General features: G+C 57.7%; 1 long non-coding RNA gene across 1 annotated transcript; it reads left to right on the top strand.

The window, feature by feature from the left end:
• On the top strand, positions 516 to 21150 carry EIF3B. Its single transcript, XR_002342196.1, has 19 exons — positions 516 to 1235; positions 6336 to 6528; positions 7042 to 7161; positions 7461 to 7518; positions 7682 to 7810; positions 8043 to 8200; positions 9098 to 9229; positions 9319 to 9385; positions 9687 to 9733; positions 10950 to 11160; positions 12992 to 13064; positions 13717 to 13839; positions 15323 to 15401; positions 15614 to 15752; positions 16527 to 16652; positions 17632 to 17709; positions 18044 to 18152; positions 19025 to 19143; positions 19741 to 21150. It is a non-coding gene; the product is annotated as a eukaryotic translation initiation factor 3 subunit B (long non-coding RNA).

The raw sequence follows: 21324 nt of genomic DNA on the forward strand, positions 1-21324 counted from the left end.
CCCACGCTCCAGCGGCTGACCCCGCCCCGCTCCCGAGACCCGCGCTCTTTAGCGCGTCTGGGGGCGGAGCCCCGAGCGGGCCGAACCACCGTGATCCCCAGAATGGGGGTCGACGGAGTTACAGCCACCGCGGTGGGCTTGGGAGTGATTTAAACATCTCTCACTCATTTTTTTGGTATTGCGCCAGGCAGTCGTCCCTCTAGTAGCTTTGGCCATCTATGGCTCGCTAAGAATTCCTGTTATATTTTGGAATCGTCCGTTCTTTTCCCCGTCAGTAGACGAGTCTAAAAACCGACGTGGGGGGGACTTAGTAATTGAAATAGTTGGTGAAAGGCTAAGATATCCCAAACAAAATATCCTGCAAATTTTTAAGTTTTATTTAATATTAATTTTAACGTCAATTGTTATTTCATGCACATCTGCGTGCTGGAATGATTTCTGGTACCTCCCTGCGGCGTCACAAATAGTTTAGTCCTTCACCGTAAGGCCCGACGGGAGGAGGAAGGGAGTGGTTGCCATGTTGGACGGGACCATCTGCTACTTTACATGGGGTAGTTTCGTTCCCAAACAGTTTGTGGACTGAACAGAGCAGGGGCGGTGATTGGAGCTGAGCACGCACTTATCACGGGAGCGCTATCGTAATCCCTAGTGGACACATTTATACCCGGTGAGCTCCTCTAGACGCGCGGGGCGGCATCGGGGCGTGGGCGCTCCCCCCATCCCTGCGAGTGCCCCACCGCTCGCACATGGCCCGGCGGTAGGCGCGCGGTGCGGCCTGGGAGAGTCGGAAGCGCGGCGAGCCCGGGCGAGGCGGCACCGGAGGGCCATGCAGGACGCGGAGAACGTGGCGGCGCCCGAGGCGTCCGAGCAGCGGGCCGAGCCCGGACAGCAAGAGCCGACCGCAGAGGCGCCTCCGAGGGAGGAGCCAGCGCGACCAGCCGCACTGGAGGGTGCGGGCGGCGAGGACCCGGAGGCCGGGCCGGGGCCTGATGTGCCGGCCGAGCCTTTGGCCGACGGGGAGCAAAAGACGGACGCGACCCCCGGCGCCTCCCCGCCGCCTTCCGAGGAGCCCCCAACCCTGGCCGCAGGCGAGACGGGGCAGGCGCGGGACGCGGCGGCCGAGGCCGGCTCCGAGGGGGCGGGTGGGGAGCCCGGCGGCGCGGCGGAGGACGGTGGCGCGGACGAGCCCTCCTTCAGCGACCCCGAGGACTTCGTGGACGACGTGAGCGAGGAAGGTGAGGCGGCGGGGCGGGTCTGCGCCCAGATTCCCGATCCCCGATGCTCGGGAGCGGTGCCTGTCCTGCGCCTGTCGCCCAGAGCGCCTGGATCTCCGTTTTTTCTCAAAAGCAGAGGGGTGCAGGGTGGAGACAACTCCGCGAACCAGCCTCTGATGCTACAGCCAGGAGTTTGGAGGGTAATGAGAGCACACGGCGTGTACGCAGGAGCCGTGGCCCTGTGTGCACCTGTGTGGTTTTAGGGTCCAGCCGAGCAGGACACTCCACGTGCCGTAGGTTCTCGGTTGACAGCTCTCTGTCTGCGGTCCGGGTGCCCCGAGTGGCCAGCCAGACCTATCAAAGGCCTGAAATTGACCCAGTGCCGACACTTGAGGGGTGGGTGGACGCTGTCCCTCGGGAGTGGGAGGAACAGGGCGGCAAAGTTGGTCTCCTCTGCTCCTACTGTGCCACCGGAGCCTCTGCCCGCAGAGAGCTGCTCAGTAGGACGGTGTCAGCCTGACTGCTGGATTCCCAAGCCTGTAGGCCTAGCACCAGTCACCCTTCTTTCGGCAAATACTTTTTTCTCAGGTTGTAGTCCTGATCACAGCTTTCTTTGACTTGTTTTCTGCCCTGGCTCGACTTACAGCCATTATTTCTGCTCTCTGCCTGTGAGAGCCGGTCTCCAAAAGCTGTGATGTTGGCTGATCTCATTTGTTTTTGTTTATGTTTGTTTCCAGCCATTTAACTCTCCTGGTGGGACACTGCAGTGGGTTCCTCCAGTGAAGTGAGAAAATGTATAAAACACCATTGAGGTCGCCAGTGTAAATGAGAAAGCTAAGACATTACCATGTAAAGATTGATTTTTTTGAGATGTGTGTGATCAAGCTGGTATTGAGTCAGAAGCATAAAGAATAGCACCTAAGGTGAAAAAGTTTAGAGAACCAACAGAGTTATTGGACTCTGAAACATGATTTTGTATATTTTTAACATTTTTATCAAACGCTTTTATTTTTCCCCCAATTTTATTAAGATATATTTGATGTACACCTCTGCGTACATTTGAAGTATACAGGATCATGATTTGACTTATTTGAGGCATAATTTTAAAAGGCTATCTGTTGTTGTCACTGTTTTTTTAATTTGTTTTGGGTTTTTTTTTGCTTTTTAGGGGCGCACCCGTGGTATACGGACGTACCCAGGCTAGGGGTACAACTGGAGATGCAGCTGCCAGCCACTGCCGCAGCCCAGCGACACAGGATACAAGCCCTGTCTGTGACCGCCACCACTGCTCACAGCAGTGCCAGATCATTAACCCACTGAGCAAGTCCAGGGGTTGAACTCAAGAGTCCTCATGGGTACCAGTCAGGTTCATTACTGCTGAGCCACAGCAGGAACTCCTTTCGTTGTTGTGGTTTTTTTGTTGTTGTTGTTTATTTGCTTGCTTGTTTTTTAGGGCCACACCCTCGGCTTATGGAGGTTCCCAGGCTAGAGGTCCCATCGGAGGTAGCCGCCAGCTATGCCACAGCCACAGCAATGCAGCATCCGAGCCGGTCTGCAGCCTACACCACAGCTCACGGCAAGGCCGGATCCTTAGCCCACTGAATGAGGCCTTGGATGGAACTTACAGCCTCATGGTTCCTGGTCTGACCCGTTTCTGCTGCGCCACGATGGGAACTCCCGTCTTTTATTTTATGAGACATTTCAGCCTGAAAAGCAGGAAGGGATCCACAGGTAGTGAGGACTTGGGAGCTGCCGACGCCGTTGAAGCCCGTAACCCATAAGACACTGTTGTCCTTGTTGCTGAGAATTCACAGGGCGGGGTCGCTGGGCACCCCCCCAACCCCCGCAGCGAGACAAATGGTTTTTTTACCACACCAAGTTTTCCTATATTTAAAGTTTTAAGTTTTGATTTTTTTTTTCTTTTTTTCTTTTTAGGGCCCTACTCATGGCATATGGAGGGTCCCAGGCTCGGGGGCGAATTGGAGCTGTAGCCTCCAGCCTACGCCACAGCCACAGCCACATCAGATCCGAGCTGCGTCTTCGACCTGCTCCACAGCTCACGGCAACACTGGATCCTTAACCCACTGACTGAGGCCAGGGGTCGAACCTGCGTCCTCATGGATGCTAGTCAGATTTGTTTCTGCTGAGACAGTGGGAACTCCCTAAGTTTTGATTTTAAAGTCCCTTTCGAGCCCTTCAGGATTTACTCACAATTGATTTTTTTGAGGCATGACATGCGCACACCCAGCTGACCCAAGATTTCTGGCGCGTGAATTACGCTGTGTGCCGGGATGGTAATGTGAGCACAGGCCAGTCGGGCTGGTGGCTGCGGGGAGGGCCTTTGGGAGCCCGTGTGATCTCAGCATTTTGCCAGAGTGGCCTGTGAGGCTCCTGGGCCTAAGGAACTGAAACCAAGCGAGCTGCCAGGTTTTTTTGAGGCTGGTGGTCATCAGAAGCTCTGCTACGTTTTTTGTGTTTCATGAGAACTTGCCAGCAGGGTCAGAGAGGGATGGCAGGGTACCGATTCTTCCGAAAATGGACCGACTCGCAGGTGCCTGGCCCCTGTGCCGCTGTCCCGCCTCCCTTTTTGATACAGATGAATTCTCAGCATAGTTGAACCTCCGTCACCCTCATCCTTTCCGTTTAATTTTTCAGCTGCCTTCGGGGCATTGCTGTACAAATATTTGATAAAGGTTTTACCTCTAAATGTCATCTTTGCTATATTTAGACTTGTGAATTGCTTCTTTCTGTGTCTGCTGGAGTCAGATTGGGAATCTGGGAGCCAAGAGAAACCAGATGCGTGGGCTGGTAATGACAGGGGAACTCTCTTCTTCCTTGTGTAATTACCTGGCTTTTTCGCTGACTCCGTCAAGGCGGGGCCTCGTAAACCAGGCGCTGTCGTCCCGAGGAAGGGTCCACAGTTGCATAAAAGCTGAGCTTGTCGACCTTGTCGGTTGAGATGGGCCGTAGCGGCCGCGTGGTCGTAGGGCAGGTGAGCTCTAAAGCACCTCGCAGGCCCGGCTGCGGCCTCGCTGAGGAAGACGCTCTGCCCCCGCCCCTGCCCCCCGCCTCTCGGTTGGGCCTCCGTTTCCGCTTTGCTGCAATTTAAGCAGCAATTCTTTTATCTCAGCGTCACGTTCTCCCCATCCTTCTTAAAGTGTGGAGGGTGATTCGAAATAGTTTACAACAGGACTTGCCTCTCGAAATGAAAGGATCTTTCTTCCCCTTCGAAAGACCTTTTTATCTTTTTATTACGGAAAATTGTAAACACAAAATGGAAAAAGATCTCAAGTTTTGAAAATGAAAGACCACAAAAAAGTTTTCTGGCCTTCCCATGGTGCCCCAGAGGTAACCAACCCGACTAGGATCCATGAGGTTGTGGGTTCGATCCTTGGCCTCGCTCAGTGGGTTAAGGATCTGGCGTTGCCGTGAGCTGTGGGGTAGGACGTAGACACGGCTCGGATCCTGCGTCGCTGTGCCTGTGCCTGTGGTGCAGGCCGGCAGCTGCAGCTCCAGTTTGACCCCTCGCCTGGGATCTTCCATATGTCACACCTGCAGCTCTAAAAAGACCCCAGAAATGTCTGGCATCTGTAGAACACGTTTCATAAGCATCTGGCACAGAAATGAGAGTGATGTGATCAGGTTCCAGATCACACAGACACTCGAGTCACTGAGTCAGAGTCAGTGTTCTTCAGCTGTTGTTTAAAAACTACCTTGTGTGAGTTCCCTGGTGGGAAGGTTCAGTGGGTTAAGGATCCAGCATTGTCACTGTTGTGGCTCTGGTCACTTCTGTGGCATGGGTTCGATCCCTGGCCTGGGCATTTCCGCAGGCTGTGGGCACATCCAGAACAAAAAGTTCCCTTGTTCCCTTGTTTCGCCTGTACACACACCTCCCGGACTGTGATTATTTGGATTGCATGAATCATAGATGAGTTATGTATGTGTGACAGTCACTTTTCTGTACACCTGAAGCTGACAACGTTGTAAGTCAACTATGTTTCAATAAAATTCTTTAAAGATATCTTGTTGTAGCCCCTAACCCAGTGCCTTGTAGTTTTTTAGCTTTCTCAACAAGTTTGCTAACTAATTGGGTTTAGGATTCTACAGAGTTTATATTTGAAAGAACAGGATTCACTTTTTTTCGTGCCTGGCTCCCGTAGCCAGTCGGGCATTTCTGTTGGTGCTGGGTTCTTACTGTCAAAAGGACTCAAGGCCTGAGACAGGCCGCAGGCACGACTGCGGAAGGCGGCCCCCAGGTAGCGTTGAATGGCCCAGAAAGAAGCCGTGGGCCTCCAGCTGGCTTCCCAGACGTGTCTGTGTCGATTCCTCTTGTGTTTCTTTTTCTAGTTCTTTTCACACCTGTCTTTGCTTCTCTTTCTCTAGCTGACCATTATGGAAACGAAGCAATTCTAAGAAGTTTGAGCACTTAAGATTTGGGTTCTGTGTAGGTGTAGGTGGCAGACGCGGCCCGGACCCCGCACTGCTGTGGCTGTGGGATAGGCCAGCAGCTGCAGTTCCAATTGCATCCCTCGCCTGGGAACGTCCCCGTGCCACGGGTGCCACCCTAAAAAGGAAAAGAATAATAGAGGACATTGCTTACTCTTCCAAGCACTGTCCTCAGCATCCACAATTTAAGGTTTAAGTGGCTGCTGTCTCCCGGTGAAACTTGGAGGTATTTCACTGAATCAGAGACACCGTCATTTGCAAGACGTATCATCATTTGCACACGTTGATGGCCGCCTGGCTTAAGTCCCATTCTCAGGCCCTGTTGTCTTTACTTTAAACAAGGCTCTTTTGAGTGAAAGAGTTTGTTTGGAGCGAAAGGCCCACCTCTTTGTCTGCAATCTTCATTGTTACAGCCTTTTTGAGAAAATTCAATTAAAGTCTTCTAGCATGCCAGAAATCAACTGCCGTGTCTTGACTGTGAAAGCGACTGCAGAGTTAAAATCATCCTGATTCTTTCGAGTTTATTTTGAGTCAGACCGGGTCTGTGTTTTGTTCACATAAAAGCATTTAGATGTCATTTTTGCTTCTTGGAAATCGGGTCAGCGTGTTAAGCTGGTGCGTTGATGTTTCGCCTGGTCACAGAGAGGTCCTTTGACCAGTCTTTCACTTGTGCAGAGTTACTGGGAGACGTACTCAAAGATCGGCCGCAGGAAGCAGACGGGATTGATTCGGTCATCGTGGTGGACAACGTCCCGCAGGTGGGACCTGACCGTCTGGAGAAACTCAAAAACGTCATCCATAAGATCTTCTCCAAGTTTGGGAAAATCACGAACGACTTTTATCCGGAGGAGGACGGAAGGACCAAAGGGTGAGTGACCTGAAGTGTCCCTTGCGCTTTCTTGGTAGCTGACAGCGTGGTGGCCACCGAGTCTTCGGGCCACCCTCCCCTTGGGGCCACGGGGCGGGGCGGAAATGGAAGCCTGGCTCTCTTTTTGTTGGCGGTGGTCTCTTTCGGGCCGCACCCGCGGCCCACGGAGGTTCCCGGGCGAGGGGTCTCGTCGGAGCTGCAGCTGCCGGCCCACCCCACAGCCACAGCCGAGAAGCGCCGGCGACCCACACCACAGCTCCCCACGGAGCAAGGCTGGGGAACCTGCGTCCTCGTGGATGCTAGGCGGTTCGTTGCTGCTGAAGCCCAGCGGGAGCTCTGTGACAGCTTTTTGTGGAGTCAGCGACTCCGACCCTCGGTCAGGGTTTGTTGGCGCCGAGCACTGCCCCGCGAGGACTGACCACCTCGGGGACAGGGCGGTGAGACGGCTGCTGGTGTGGGGAGCCCTGGGGATCTGGGTCTGCTTTTTGCAAGTGGCGCTCTTTCTCGATTCAGGTACATTTTCCTAGAATATGCGGCTCCTGCCCACGCTTTGGATGCCGTGAAAAATGCCGACGGGTACAAGCTCGACAAGCAGCATACATTCAGAGTCAACCTCTTCACAGATTTTGACAAGTGAGTTCGGACTCCGCCCAGGACAGCCCAGACCCCGGCCGGAGCCTGACCGGCCAGTGTTTCTGTGGGGGCGGGGGTGGGGGGGTCCATCCTCCCCCCAGACCACTGCAGCCCCGCTTCCCCTCCCTGCCTCACACTCACACGCCCGGCCCCGGCCCCGCCTCACCAGCAGCGTGCCTTCGGGTATGACAGTCGCGGCCGTGTCCCTTGCCCTTGGGGGGAGGTGGGGGGTGCGCGCTGCCTGGGCTCCGGGGCGCCTCGCCCTCGTGTAAGCGCCCTTGCGGCTCCTCCTTCGCCAGATACATGACCATCAGCGACGAATGGGACATTCCGGAGAAGCAGCCTTTCAAAGACCTGGTGAGCGGGCGCCGTCCGGGGCTGGGGGGCGCGGGCGGCCCCTGGGCCTGGCGCGGTGACTCCCTCAGGAGCCGGAGACGCTGCCCGCGCTGGCCCCGGGTGGTGCTCTCGGCTCACGGTGGGTGGCGTGTATCCTCTTCCCTGCCGTTGGGTCTTTCTCTAGGGGAACTTACGTTACTGGCTCGAGGAGGCGGAGTGCCGAGATCAGTACAGCGTGATTTTTGAGAGTGGAGACCGCACGTCCATATTCTGGAACGACGTCAAGGACCCCGTGTCCATTGAAGAGAGAGCGGTGGGTGGCCGCCGCCTCTGCCTCCCCCGCTGGGGCGGCTTGGCCCGAGCGCAGGGAGGTGCCCTGTTGGAGGCGTCGTCTCTGAGGGCGGCTGGTGCCCTTCGGGCTCCGGAGCGCGTCCTGAGACGTGCAGAGGCTTCCGGGGTCTTTGGGTTCAGGGTCCGAGGAGGGCGGTCCTTGCAGACGTTGGCGTCTTCGTGTTGTGGTAACGTCACGCTGGCTTTTTCCTCAGCGGTGGACAGAGACCTACGTGCGTTGGTCCCCTAAGGGCACCTACCTGGCGACCTTTCATCAGCGAGGCATTGCTCTCTGGGGAGGAGAGAAATTCAAACAGATCCAGAGATTCAGCCACCAAGGGGTCCAGCTCATCGACTTCTCGCCGTGTGAAAGGTAACTTGTTAGCCAAAGGAGTCCTGCCAGCCCTCGTAGAGAGAGAATTTTTTCAAGCTTTATCTTGCAGTGATTTGAAACTTAATGGAAACGTTGCAGGAAGAGAATGGAGGAGGCCTGTGTGCTCTTGGCTGAGGCTCCAGTTCCCATTGTGCGGGTTCTGCTCTGGCATCTCTCCAGATGTGTGTGCAGACACAGGAGCCCCCGACCCCCGTCACATTCGTGCAGCAGGCCCCTAATCCTTGCTCTGCGTCCGCCGATTCAACCAGCGGCAGACTGGAAACATAATGTTTTTTTAATTTTCCAGAAAGCTTTAAAAAGCCGAACTTGAATATGCTGCATGGATGCCTCTGTTTACGTAACATTCATGGCACATTGTTTACACCCGTTTACACAGCGTTTGCATGGTATTAGGTATCACGGGGAACCCAGAGGTGATTTCAGGTATAAACTACACCACTTTGCGGGAGGGACCTGAGCGTCCCCCGCAGATGCCACAGGGCTCTCTCTCCTCTTTACGCTGCTGTCAAAAACCCCGAGTTAGAGGAAGAGGCCACACCAGTCCTCAGCTGGCGCACACAGTAGACTTGCGTTTGGGGCCCATGGGGTCTTTCCTTGTCCCGATTGTAGCAGAGAAACATTTTAAGCGACCCTCGGGGCGCCCTGGTGCCACGCGTGACACGTGGTTTGTGCTGCAGGGGTTCTGCTGTGTGTTTCGAGTCGGGGTTCCAGACGGGCAGCCTGGAGTGTGGACGAGGTGCTGGCTGCAGGAGTCTCAGCTGCTTGTTCTGGCAGCTTTGCCTGGGCAGCCGCCCGGCCACGTTCAGGGCGGCGTGGGTGCTGGGAGCCTCGGGAGCAGGTGAGGCCACAGATGACCCAGCGGCCCCTCTGTTACAGGTACCTGGTGACTTTCAGCCCCCTGATGGACACTCAGGACGACCCTCAGGCCATCATCATCTGGGACATCCTCACCGGGCAGAAGAAGAGAGGGTTTCACTGCGAGAGCTCAGCCCACTGGCCGATTTTTAAGTAGGTGTGCCCGGGGTAGTGTGCCAGCAAGGGCTCCTTCGTGGCCTTGTCTTCATCGACGAGCCTGGCACTTGCCTTTTCCTTCTTAGGTGGAGCCACGATGGTAAATTCTTCGCCAGAATGACACTCGACACGCTCAGTATCTACGAGACGCCCGTAAGCGCCGGCCCGTCTGCAGCGCCGCTGCCGGGAGGGAGGGAAGCGCTGCCCTTCAGTCTCCCGGGCCGGACGCGGGGCCTTAACCGCCAGCCCGAGTCCGCCGCTTCGGGGAGGGGAGGAGGCGGGTTCGGGAATGGGCCGCGGAAACGTGCCTTTTGTGGCTGGGGGCGGGCTGTTTGGCCATTCAGCTGCCGCCTGTGCGGACGCCGCTCCCCCGGCAGGCTCACACTGTGACAGGTCCTGTGTGTCCTCGAGACGGGGCATGATGTGACTCACTTGTAACCTCATTTTCCCACAGTCTATGGGTCTTCTGGACAAGAAGAGCTTGAAGATCTCTGGCATAAAGTAAGTGAGGCCCTTAGCAGGTGGCTTTTGGCGCCCGCCCCCCTTGGCACTTGGCTCCTACACGGTTGTGGAAAGCGCTGGTGCCTGTGCCCCTAGACACAAGGACGCCACAGCAGGCTCATGCCCACCCGCCCTGGGCAGCTGGTTAGCGGCCCGGCCGGCACCCCTCCGTCCCCACGGAGACATCTCGAGGGTCTGCCTCCTCGTGTCCGACTTGGAGCAGAGGCTCGGGGCTCAGTCTTTGAGGGTGAGGGCTCTTTACTCAGGCGGAAGCTCTGCGTCACGGAGGTGGCCCCGCGGTGGGGCCGCACGGCTGCAGGGCCCTGCGGTGGCTTTCTCTGTCACCGGTTTTTCTCCCTGAAACCTCTGAGGCCGTGAGGTCCACCAGGGCAAGGACCTTCACGCTTCTGACTGTTTTTACTTTTACCTTCTTGGGCAAAATTAGGGCTTAAGTTGACAATAAACCTGGGAATTCTCAGTAAACGTGAAAGTGAAGATATTTTTCACAGAAGCTGCTGTTCATGAGTTGTTTGTGACAGCACTTTTTAGGTAATTGATGCAGTAAAGAGACTTGCCCTAATCCTTCCTTAATCCTCATACACTGTTGTTTTTCTTTGTTTTCTGGGGGGTGGGGGGCACACCCGCGGCACATGGAGGTTCCCAGGCTAGGGGTCTCGTCGGAGCTGTAGCTGCCAGCCTACACCACAGCTCACGGCAACGCTGGATCCCCAACCCACTGAGCGAGGCCAGGGATCGAACCTGCAACCTCCTGGTTCCTAGTCGGACTTGTTACCGCTGCGCCACGACGGGCGCTCCTCATACGTGTTTTGATTTGGGCTTTTCCCCGTTTGAGCACCCTGTGAATCCTGAGGGGTCCCGCAGTTGGGTCCTTCAGCCTGAAACGTGTGCCTGTGGCGAAGCGCGGGAGCAGGGGCTTCGGAGCCTGGCGTTGGACTCCGGTGACGCGCACGTGGCAGTGGGGAGCATGGTCGGCGCCTCTCTTTCCTCGCTGGCGCGGCGAGCCTGGCACAGCCCCCGACCTGTTCTGGGGACGAGCGAGCGGCACCCAGAGCCTAGCGCGGTGCCCGCGGGGGCGCGTGCTGGGCGTGAGGCGGTGCTGGCGGTTCGTAGGCGCGGGGGCGCCGGGCCGGCAAGGGGCTCTGGTGCCCGGGCTCTGGCGGGTCCTGGCAGACGCCGTGTTTCCTTGGTCCTGCAGAGACTTTTCGTGGTCCCCCGGGGGTAACATCATCGCCTTCTGGGTGCCTGAAGACAAGGATATCCCGGCCCGGGTGACCCTGATGCAGCTCCCTAGCAGGCAGGAGATCCGCGTGCGCAACCTCTTCAACGTGGTGGACTGCAAGCTGCACTGGCAGAAGAACGGCGATTACCTGTGCGTCAAGGTCGACCGGACGCCCAAAGGCACCCAGGTGAGTGGGCCCCGTCGGCGGGCCTGCCTTCCGCGGCCGCCCTTCTGTTGGGCGTGTCCCTGGGTTTGTTGGTTCAGGTCTGAGACTTGCTTTCAGACCCACTGACCCCATAGTGGGCTGTTGTGTCATAGATGTCGTCGTGTTATTCTAACTGAGCAGTCTGGTATTTTCTAGGTGTCACCTAGTTCATGGGGATGCAGGGACCCTCGGGGCCCCCTCCCGCCTTCCCTGTGGATGTTGAATATGTTATTTTCTGGAAAAAATGTTTTTAAACCCAGAGTGGCATGATTGACAGGGCTGCCACCCAGATTTTTGGTTGGTGTTATTTAGTATTTAAGTTACTGCGAGAAATTGCCTCTTTTTTTTTTCTAATGGAAGTATTCCTCCTCTTTTTTAAAAGAATTGTCATAGGTGTACAGTTACTGGAGTTCCCGTTGTGGCTCAGTGGTTAAAGCACCCGGCTAGCATCTATGAGGACATGGGTTCAATCCCTGGCCTGGCTCAGTGGGTCAAGGATCCGGCATTGCCGCGAGCTGTGGTGTAGGCCACAGACCTGGCTCGGATCTGGCACTGCTGTGGCTGTGGTGTAGCCGGCAGCTGTAGCTCCGATTCGACCCCTGGCCTGGGAGGTGCGGCCCTAAAAAGACAACAACCAAAGCAAACCCACTACTAGCTTGTAGTGCGTTCTCGGGGTTGTACCACAGTCATCAACCACCACCGCAATTTCAGAACCGCCCCCGACTCATCCACAGTCACCCCCCCCCCATTCCTCGCCCGCCCCGTCCCTGCCTTCTTGCTTCCTGTCTGGATTTCGCTGCTCTGGACACTTCATAGGAATGGGGTCAGGCTGCCCACCGCCTTTGGTATCTGGACTCCTTCACCGATGCTGTCTGTTGGCCTTCCCCGGGCTGGGCCACGGGCCCGTCCCTGGTTGTTTTCCGTGGCTGAGTGGTGGTCCCTGCATCCTGTCTGGCTGTGCCTCCCTTGATCCCTAGATGGGCGTCGGCTTGTTTCCACTTTGGGCTGTTGGACGGCGCAGCGCCCTGCAGTGTACGGAGCGTTGTCTTGAAACGCACTGCAGGATCCTCCGCTGTCGTGAAGCAGTTGGATCTGTCCTTGGGGGCCTTGGGGGCCCTACGGAAGTTTTGGAAACAAGCTGCAGTGCGTCCTTGGACCTGTCTGCTGGAGATGATGTTTGGGGCAGGTCTTTTTTTTTTTTTTCCCCCACATCCACAGAAGGGAATGGATTCCACATGTGGAAGTGTCTGGGCCAGAGACGGAACCTGTGCCACAGCAGTGACAGTGCTGGATTCTTAACCTGCTGCGCCACCAGAGAGGTCCCGGGGCAGGTCCGGAAGTAGAATCTGGGTGGGGCGTGGTAGGATCCGTCTGCTCTCCTCTGTCTCCGTCAGCGTTTGAGAGTTCGAATGCCACCGTTTTGATGACTGCAAGTAGTCATGTGTCTTTACCAGGTGTATGTACTCTAAATGTATTATTACTTTTTTTTTTTTTTTTTTTTTTTTTTTTGGTCTTTTCAGGTCCGCACCCGCAGCACATGGAGGTTCCCAGCCTAGGGGTGCAATCGGGATCTGAGCCGCGTCTGTGACCTACACCACAGCTCATGGCAGCGCTGGATCCTTAACCCCCTGAGTGAGGCCAGGGATTGAACCCACCACCTCATGGTTCCTAGTCGGATTCGTTTTTGCTGCGCCACAACGGGAGCTCCCTAAATTTATTACATTTTTAAGTTATCTTTTGATTTAAGTCCGCCCCATGCTTGCAGTTTCCAGCATGTCACCCTTTCCTTTTTTTTGTTGTTTTTTTTAAACAGGGTGTTGTCACAAATTTTGAAATTTTCCGAATGCGGGAAAAACAGGTGCCTGTGGATGTGGTCGAAATGAAAGGCAAGTCCCATTGTCACTGTCCTGTGGGGCGGGGGGCGCCTGTGCTGTCCTACCTGCCCTTAAAGCTGCCATGTGACGTCAGGGCTTTGACGTGGAACCCTGACTCTTAAGTTACAGACAGACCGCACGCATCTAGGGTTTTCCTTGTCCTTCCAACTCCGGTCTCAGCTTTTCCGCTGCCAAGCGAAGAGATGCCCCTTTTTTCACAGCACGTGATCCGCTCGTGCAGCAGAGGCGCCGGGGCTCAGGGACAGAGAGGAGCAGGCTTTCTTCACCCCCGGTGGCGGCGGTGGCAGGAGCCCTGCGGCTCCCTTGTGGGAGCTCTCAGTTTATTGGGGTTTTTTGGTTTGTTTGGGGGTATTTTGGACTCATGAAACTTCAAATGCTGTGTTTCTGCCTTTAGGTGAAAAATGTAGCCGTGTTTGTGGGCGAGGAGGGAGGGCAGGGCTTAGGCTGCAGGAGGAGGCTGAGGGCGCGTCACCGGCTGCACTGCACCCGGGCTGCCGCGCCCCTGGGGGGGCTCTGGGGAAGGCGGTGTCCCCATGGCCAGGGGTTCAGGGCTCGGCCCGTGGTCCTTGTACTGAAGTGACGTGTCGGGGCATTTATCTGCTCGGTAACTGATGAGGAGCGGTCTGTCCTGTCCCCATGTCAGAAACCATCATAGCCTTTGCCTGGGAGCCGAACGGGAGTAAGTTTGCTGTGCTGCACGGGGAGGCTCCTCGGATATCCGTGTCCTTCTACCACGTGAAGAACAACGGCAAGATCGAGCTCATCAGTAAGTGGCTGTCTCGGGAGCCCACGGCACAGGGCTTGGTCGTGGCTCCTGGGGGACTTCTCCACTGGGGGGCATCGTTGTGGGGTGGCGGGGGCAGCAAGGACACAGAGTGGGCCTTCATGTTGGGATTGCGGCTCCTGCCCTGTTTCGAGGGCTACGGTCCTGTCCCCTCCTCTTGTGGCCGCAGCTGTCTGCTCTGGGCCTGGGGTCGTGGGCCACCCTCGCCCGCTCCACCTGGGAGTCCCCGTCCTCCGTCAGCTGGGCTGTAGCGTCAGGCTGGGGTGGTGACTGCTGACGGGCTCCTTGCCCTGCCTGCTGCCACCAGGGCTCCCATCTCTTGCTCTGCCATCCTGCATCCTTAGTGCCAGGCAAGCAGCTTCACATGAGGCAGGTCCCGTTAAGACTCTGCCGTTGAATTTGCATTGGCTTGTTCTGTGTGGGGACTGGGTGGCTGAGGCGTGGCTTTAGGCACGAGGCATGTGCTCGGCACACGTGACCTCCCGCAGGATCTCTGGCCCTAAAGGCAGGGTTTCCCCACGGCTGAGGGTCTCTGTCCCCTGGAGGGCATCTCCCGAGGGAATTGTGCCAGCGTCTGCCTGCACTGCGTGCAGTCCCGCAGGGTCTGCTGGAATCACGCCACGGGGGCATCACTCGGCCCCTATCACAGGTCGGATTGTGTTATTAACTCCCTAGACGTGAAAGGAAGAAAGGCCGCTGGAGACTCTCAGGGAGCTCGCATGGTCTCGTCATAATGTGGGTTATGAAGCAGAGCGCACGCGTGCCCTGCCTCTGAGGGGCCTGCGTGCAGCCCACAGCTTCCTGGGAGGGGCAGGTCAGCGGGATGGTCCTGGGCTCTGCACTGTGGCCTCGGCCGCTGAGCGCTGTCCGCTTCCAGGGTCCCTTCCCCCTGGGGTGTGGTCTGGGTCCTGCCCTCCTGGTCAGGCTGTCTTCCCCGGGTTTCGTGGCTGTGCCGCAGGCAAAGGCAAGGATGCCCGTGGCTGACTTGGTTCGCTGCTCTGCTCGCATCCTGCATGCAGAGTCCGCAGTGAGGACCGGGCTTTACCAGCGGGACAGCTGGAGATGCACCTTGCACTTCAGGGATGTTGGGTTACACGGTTTCTGTGAGCGGGTGTTGGGCTTGCTGGGGTCACAGGTCTGAGAATCTCGTGGCCATGGGGTTGCTCTCCCTGGTAGTGAGTCTCTGACAACACGGGCTGGAAGTGGAGCCCTTTGTCCCTTTTACGTTGTGAAGGGCACTGAACGTGAGAGAGTGGTTAAAATAGCGTTGCAGCTTCAGATCCCCTTTGATGAATTCTGGGTCGTAAATGAGGTGTACCTAAGATTTTCTGACCTTGTTTTCTCGGGTAGCCAGTGGGCTCAGGGCCTCAACAGGGTCCCAGCGTGTGCACCCCTCGGCGTGACCCCACCGCCAGCCTCGCCGTCTCGGCTGCACGCCGACCTCTGGCGCGTTCTCTCCTTTCAGAGATGTTCGATAAGCAGCAGGCCAACACCATCTTCTGGAGCCCGCAGGGACAGTTCGTCGTGCTGGCTGGACTGAGGAGGTGAGTGTCTGGCTGTGGCTGGTGCCTGCTGTGGGCAGCACTGCGGGCTGTGCGGAGACCCTGACCCAGGACCCGCGCGCGCCCCAGCTCCTCAAGACAGCGGTGACGACTCCGCACAGACGCCGTGGGCAGTGCTCTCCCCCAGAACGGTCATCCCCGCGGCCCCGGGTGGAGGCTGACCCCGCCGTCTGTCTGTCTGTCTGTCTCCCCAGCATGAACGGCGCCTTGGCGTTCGTCGACACTTCAGACTGTACGGTCATGAATATCGCAGAGCACTACATGGCCTCCGACGTGGAGTGGGACCCTACGGGGCGTTACGTCGTCACCTCTGTGTCCTGGTGGAGCCACAAGGTACAGGGACCGGGGGCCTTGGTGCCGTGTGGACCAGGTGCGCCGGCCTCTCCTCCCCTCCCGGCTCTGCGGCGGGCGCCGCTGTTGCTCTGCCTTGATCTTTGAGCCCAGCCTGGGCTGCCTCAGAGTCCGCACCAGAGCACCAGGCAGCCAGAATCTTCCCCCCCGGGTTGTCAGCCCTTCACTTCTCGCTTCCCGAAGTTCGAGCACGTCTTAGGCCTGCCACCGCCCGGGTCCGGGCTGCCGTCACTGGTGCCGTGGCCAGAGAGCTTTTTAGAATCTTGTTCTCCTTGGCCCGCCCCCCGGCATTTGGAATTCCTGGGCCGGGGATCAGATCGAGCCGGAGGGAGTCCTCGAGGGGCTCCTGGTTTGGACCCTCAGAACTCGGCCCCTCGGGCCTCTGCTGGCCTCTGATCATGTGGCCCGTGGCTGTGCGCGGGGCCCGCGCCGACCTCCAGCGCCCGTGCTTGCTCCTTCCTCGTGGCCTTGGAGCCTGCCCCCCGCCTTGGGTGCTCCCCGCATCCCGGTGTCCCCCTCCTTGCCTGTTCGCCGTGCCCTCACTGCGCTCTCTAATCAGGGATGTGGCTTTAGGTGTCTTGGGTCGACGCCCTGAATGTGTCTCCAGGACCAGCAGTGCTGTTGGGCGATTTCCTGGCTCTAACAGCTGCTGAATGAAACGGTTACCTCTGTTGCTTCCACGGACAGTAAGGCTCCAGGTCCCTCCTGATGTGACCCGGTGGCACGGGCCGCTCAGCGAGGCCTCTGCTCTTCCAGGTGGACAATGCTTACTGGCTGTGGACCTTCCAAGGCCGCCTCCTGCAGAAGAACAGCAAGGACCGCTTTTGCCAGCTGCTGTGGCGGCCTCGGCCCCCCACGCTCCTGAGCCAGGATCAGATCAAGGTATGGTTGTCCTCAGCCCGTGTCGGGACATGGGGGCGCGCGGCGTCTAGTAACCGAACCCTGGTGCTGTTGGGGTGATACCGAGGGAAGAATGGGAACAGCCCCTCGAGTGGGGCCCCTTGACAGACGCACAGACAGTGAGAACCAAGTTGGAGACGGTGGTCTCCGGCTAGTTTCCGGCTAGGACGCTTGGCCTTGGAGGTTGTTTAAGGACACGACGGTTCATTCTAGGACATCTGCGTGAACTCAGGCGTCCATGAGAAGACGCTGGAGCAGTTAAAGAGCCCTGGCGGGGCAGTTCCCGTCATGGCTCAGCCAGCGGTTAACGAACCTAACTAGAATCCATGAGGGTACGGGTTTGATCCCTGCCCTCGCTCAGTGGGCTAAGGATCTGGCGTTGCTGTGAGCTGTGGCGTAGGTTGCAGACGCAGCTCAGATCCATATGCCATGGGTGTGGCCCTGAAAAGCAAAAATGAAATTATTTATGTATTTATTTATTGTCTCTTTGCCTTTTCTAGGGCCACTCCCGCAGCATATGGAGGTTCCCAGGCTAGGAGTCGAATCAGAGCTGTAACTGCCGGCCTACACCACAGCCACAGCAACGTGGGATCCAAGTCGCATCTGCGACCTACACCACAGCTCACGGCAACGCCGGATCCTTAACCCACTGAGCAAGGGCAGGGATCGAACCCACCGCCTCATGGTTCCTAGTCAGATTGATTAACCACTGAGCCACGATGGGAACTCCAAATAAAATTTTAAAAAAAAAGTCTTGGCGGGATTAGAAGAGACACACGCTTGGGCCTTAGACAGTTGTGCTGGAATGTGGGGTGGCGTCGGGACAGGGCCGAGGGAGGGTGCATCCCCCAGGGAGGAAGGTCGGCGCTGCCCTGGACTTGGAGGTGGAGCTCCAGCTTGGAGGACTGACTTGTGGTTCTTGCTTTGAATGTAAATCCTGAGTGACTTGTCTTCATTTCAGCAAATTAAAAAGGATCTGAAGAAATACTCCAAGATCTTTGAACAGAAGGACCGTCTGAGCCAATCCAAAGCCTCAAAGGTCAGCCTTGTTGCCAGGCCTGAGGGAGTGCCAAGGCCTGGCCGCCCCTCACGGCAGAGGAGGCCCGCACCAGGCTGTGGGGACACGTTGTGGCCCTCTTGGTGGCTGGCTTCTCAGGCACAGAAGGTGGGGGGTGGGGGCTGCGCTAGAGTAAGACAGCAAGACACCCGTCCCACCCTCCCTGCCCCAGCCCCTAACTCACGTGTCCTTACGTCATGGGCGGGGGGGCGGGGGGACCGCAGACCGAGGTCTTGTTTGCATTTGGCTTGAGCGAGACTGTGACCATGGTGAGTGAGGTGCTCGTTCTCTAAACTCTCCCCAACTCCACACGCAGGAGTTAGTGGAGAGAAGAAGAACCATGATGGAAGATTTCCGGAAATATCGGAAAAAGGCTCAAGAACTCTACATGGAGCAGAAAAACGAGCGTCTAGAATTGCGAGGAGGTAACCTTGTTGGCCTGAGATACACGTCTTTTTCTTTTTTGCTCTTTAGGGCCGCTCCCGCGGCCTACGGAGGTTCCCAGGCTGGGGGCCGCATCAGAGCTGTAGCTGCCAGCCTACGCCACAGCCACAGCAACGCGAGATCCCAGCCTCACCTGCGACCTACACCACAGCTCACAGCCGTGCTGGATCCTTAACCCACAGGCCGGGGATCAAACCCACAACCTCCTGAACCCCAGTTGGATTCGTTTCTGCAGCACCACGATGGGAACTCCAAAGATAACACTTTTTAAAGCATGTAGTTGAAATGTTTTTCCCTTTTTGCATCTGTTAATTTCCCAGGTTTTTTATTTTTCTTTTCAGGGCTGCACCCATGGCACATGGAGTGTCCCAGGCTAGGGGTCAAATCGAAGCTGTAGCTGCTGGCCTACACCACAGCCACCGCAACAGCAGATCCTTAACCCACTGAGAGAGGCCAGGGATCGAACCTGCGACCTCATGGATGCTAGTCAGGTTCATTTCTGTTGAGCCACAATGGGAACTCCCGTTTGGCAGATTTTTTTAGAACCCATCAAGTGTTGCCTACAGATTCTTTTTTTTTTTTTTTTTTGTCTTTTTGCCATTTCTTGGACCGCTCCTGCGGCATATGGAGGTTCCCAGGCTAGGGGTCCAATTGGAGCTGTAGCCACCAGCCTACGCCAGAGCCACAGCAACGGGGCCTACAGATTCTTAAAAAGAATCTTTCATCTTAAAAAGACTCGTTCCAGGCCGTAGCCCTTTGCAGAGACCTTGCTGTGTTCACACTGGCCTCTTGGGGGTGTCGCGAGTCAGCCAGCGAGTGTGTGAGGCCCAGCCCCGCCCTCCCCTCCCCGCAGGTGTGGACACGGACGAGCTGGACAGCAATGTGGACGACTGGGAGGAGGAGACCATAGAGTTTTTCGTCACAGAAGAAATTATTCCTCTTGGCAATCAGGAGTGACCCGCGAGCACTGTGGTGAGTGAGCGTCGGCGCTCTGGCCTGGCCTCCCGGGTGTGGGAGGCCCGTGTGCAGAGGCCCGGGCCGCCTACTGCAGGCCAGGCCTGTCCTGGCCGGCGGGGCTCCGGGTTCAGGGAGTGGTGCGCCCCTGAAACCCCGTAGGGTTTGGCGTGGTGGGGAGGCCGGGGCGGGTGCTGGCCGTTGGTGCCCAGAGAGGAGGGGGAAGGCTGTACGAGAAGGCCTTGGGGTGCCCCGCGGAAAGGTGGGCGGCGCCTGTCTCAGCACCTGTTCTGGTCGGTGCCAGAGCCTGCGGGGGCTCAGGCTTCGGTCACGGAGAAGGGCCTAGGGGTTCTGCACTCTCGAGCGTGTGCGTGTGCGTGTATGTCTCTCTGAGGCGTCATGTGCGTCGGGCCGTGGGTCTCACGGCAGCAGCGAGAGTGGGGGGCCCTCCCCCGTCCAGGCCGGTCTGCTGGATCCGATCCGAGTGGTGCCTCCCGCCTGGGAAGATGGGCTGTGGGTTTGCCACACCTGCTCGCTGGGCAGAGGCTGCTGCTCACTGGCCCGATGGAGCTCCTTGTCACTCAGGCTGGAGAGTGAAGTGTCCCCTCGTTGCAGCGTCACCGCCCGCGTCTTGTGCTGGAACCACGGTCACCCGTCTGCGGACAGCCTGCACGTTCCCGGATCCTCACCTGTGCTTCTCTCGCTCTGGACCGCGGCCGCGCCCGGACCGCGCCCCCGCCGCCCACGGCCGTGCCTTTCAGCCCCTGGTGTCCCGTTGGGTGTGTGAGGCGCTGCTCTCGGTTTTCTCTCGTTCGGGTTTTCACCGCACCGCAGACTGTGTCCTCTTCCCGCGGGCAGCGCCGTCCACACTGTGCGGGTTCCCTCCAGGACGCCCTGGTGCGCGGCCGCTGCGGGGTGTCCCAGACGCCAGCAGGGACTCAGTGCAGCACTGCGGCCCCGCACACTTGGGGTGCCGGCGTGTCCCCCACCATTCAGGTTGTGACAGGTTCTTTCAGCAGGGTGAACGTGGAAATAAAAGCAAACCTGTATGAAAAAGCTGTCTTCTCCTCTTTGAATGTAGATCGCGGCCTTGAACTCGGGGCTTCTCCCCTCTGCCCCAGCAGCCGCTGCCGGGCACATTAGGCCCGGTGCTGCCCGCACAGGTGGCGAGGAGGGGACGTTGGCCCCCCTCAGGGCCCCCCGGTTTCCGCGGAGCTCTGGAAGGTAGTTCGTCTGTTTCCTGCACTTGGCAGTTCACCTGATGAGAAAGAACCTTTTAGCCTTAGATACCTTGGTTTGAAGACTTACGCTGACAGTTGTCGCTCTAGCCACCCATCTGTGCTCCTGCCTGAGTGCCTCACTGCCCCGAGTGGGCATGGGCAGGCCTGCGAGGCTGCAGCCCGGCCCCCACGCTGTCCTGCTGCCCTCGGCGCCTGGGCAATAAACAGCAGCTGCTCCACCTCGCTCTCCGGGAACCTGAAGCCTGGCTGGAAGCAGTGACGCGTCGAACGGGCGCACCTGGAAGTCACGGGTGTGACTGTGACCTGCACCACGCACGGACCTCGGGCGACGTTCCCGGCTGGAGGCCACGCTGCCACGTGGGGGGCAGAAGACGGCCACCCCCGCCCTGCAGCCCTGCTGGGCGGAATGGAGCCCTCAGCCCAGAGGATCCCCGGGGACCGCAGCCTGTCCTCGCCACGGCCGGCCGGGCCTCCCTCGTGGGCCAGGCGCTGCTTGCTCCCAGTTTCTCAGGAGCCTGGAATGTTCACTGTGCCTCACAGCCCTGCCGTGTGGCGCCCGCACACCCCGTCCGAATCACAGAAACTCTGTTCCTTCTCGTGTCCTTTAAACTTGAGTGTGCCAGGACCTAGATTTTCTAATTCCAGGGCAGCAAGAAGGAAAAGGCACACGGTTCTGTCACATCAACAGGTTTTTAAAAGAGCTTTCAAAACAGCAACTTTCACTGTCTTGAGCTGGCTGGTTGTAACTTCACAGAGGGCGTAAAATAAAGGGATTTCTGAAGCACTTGCGCTGGCGTTCCCTCTTCCTCTGTAGCGCCGCCTTTCCCAGGGCTGGCCCTTTGTAGAGGAATTTCCTGACCCAGACTGTGGGGCACCGGAGGGGGCAGAGCGTCCCAGTGTGGTGGCGAGAGCAGTGGTGGCGCTGGGCCCTGGCGGCCCACGCAGGCCTGGTCTCCGT

This window comes from Sus scrofa, chromosome 3 (genome assembly GCF_000003025.6).
Source record: "Sus scrofa isolate TJ Tabasco breed Duroc chromosome 3, Sscrofa11.1, whole genome shotgun sequence".
Lineage (NCBI taxonomy): Eukaryota > Metazoa > Chordata > Mammalia > Artiodactyla > Suidae > Sus > Sus scrofa.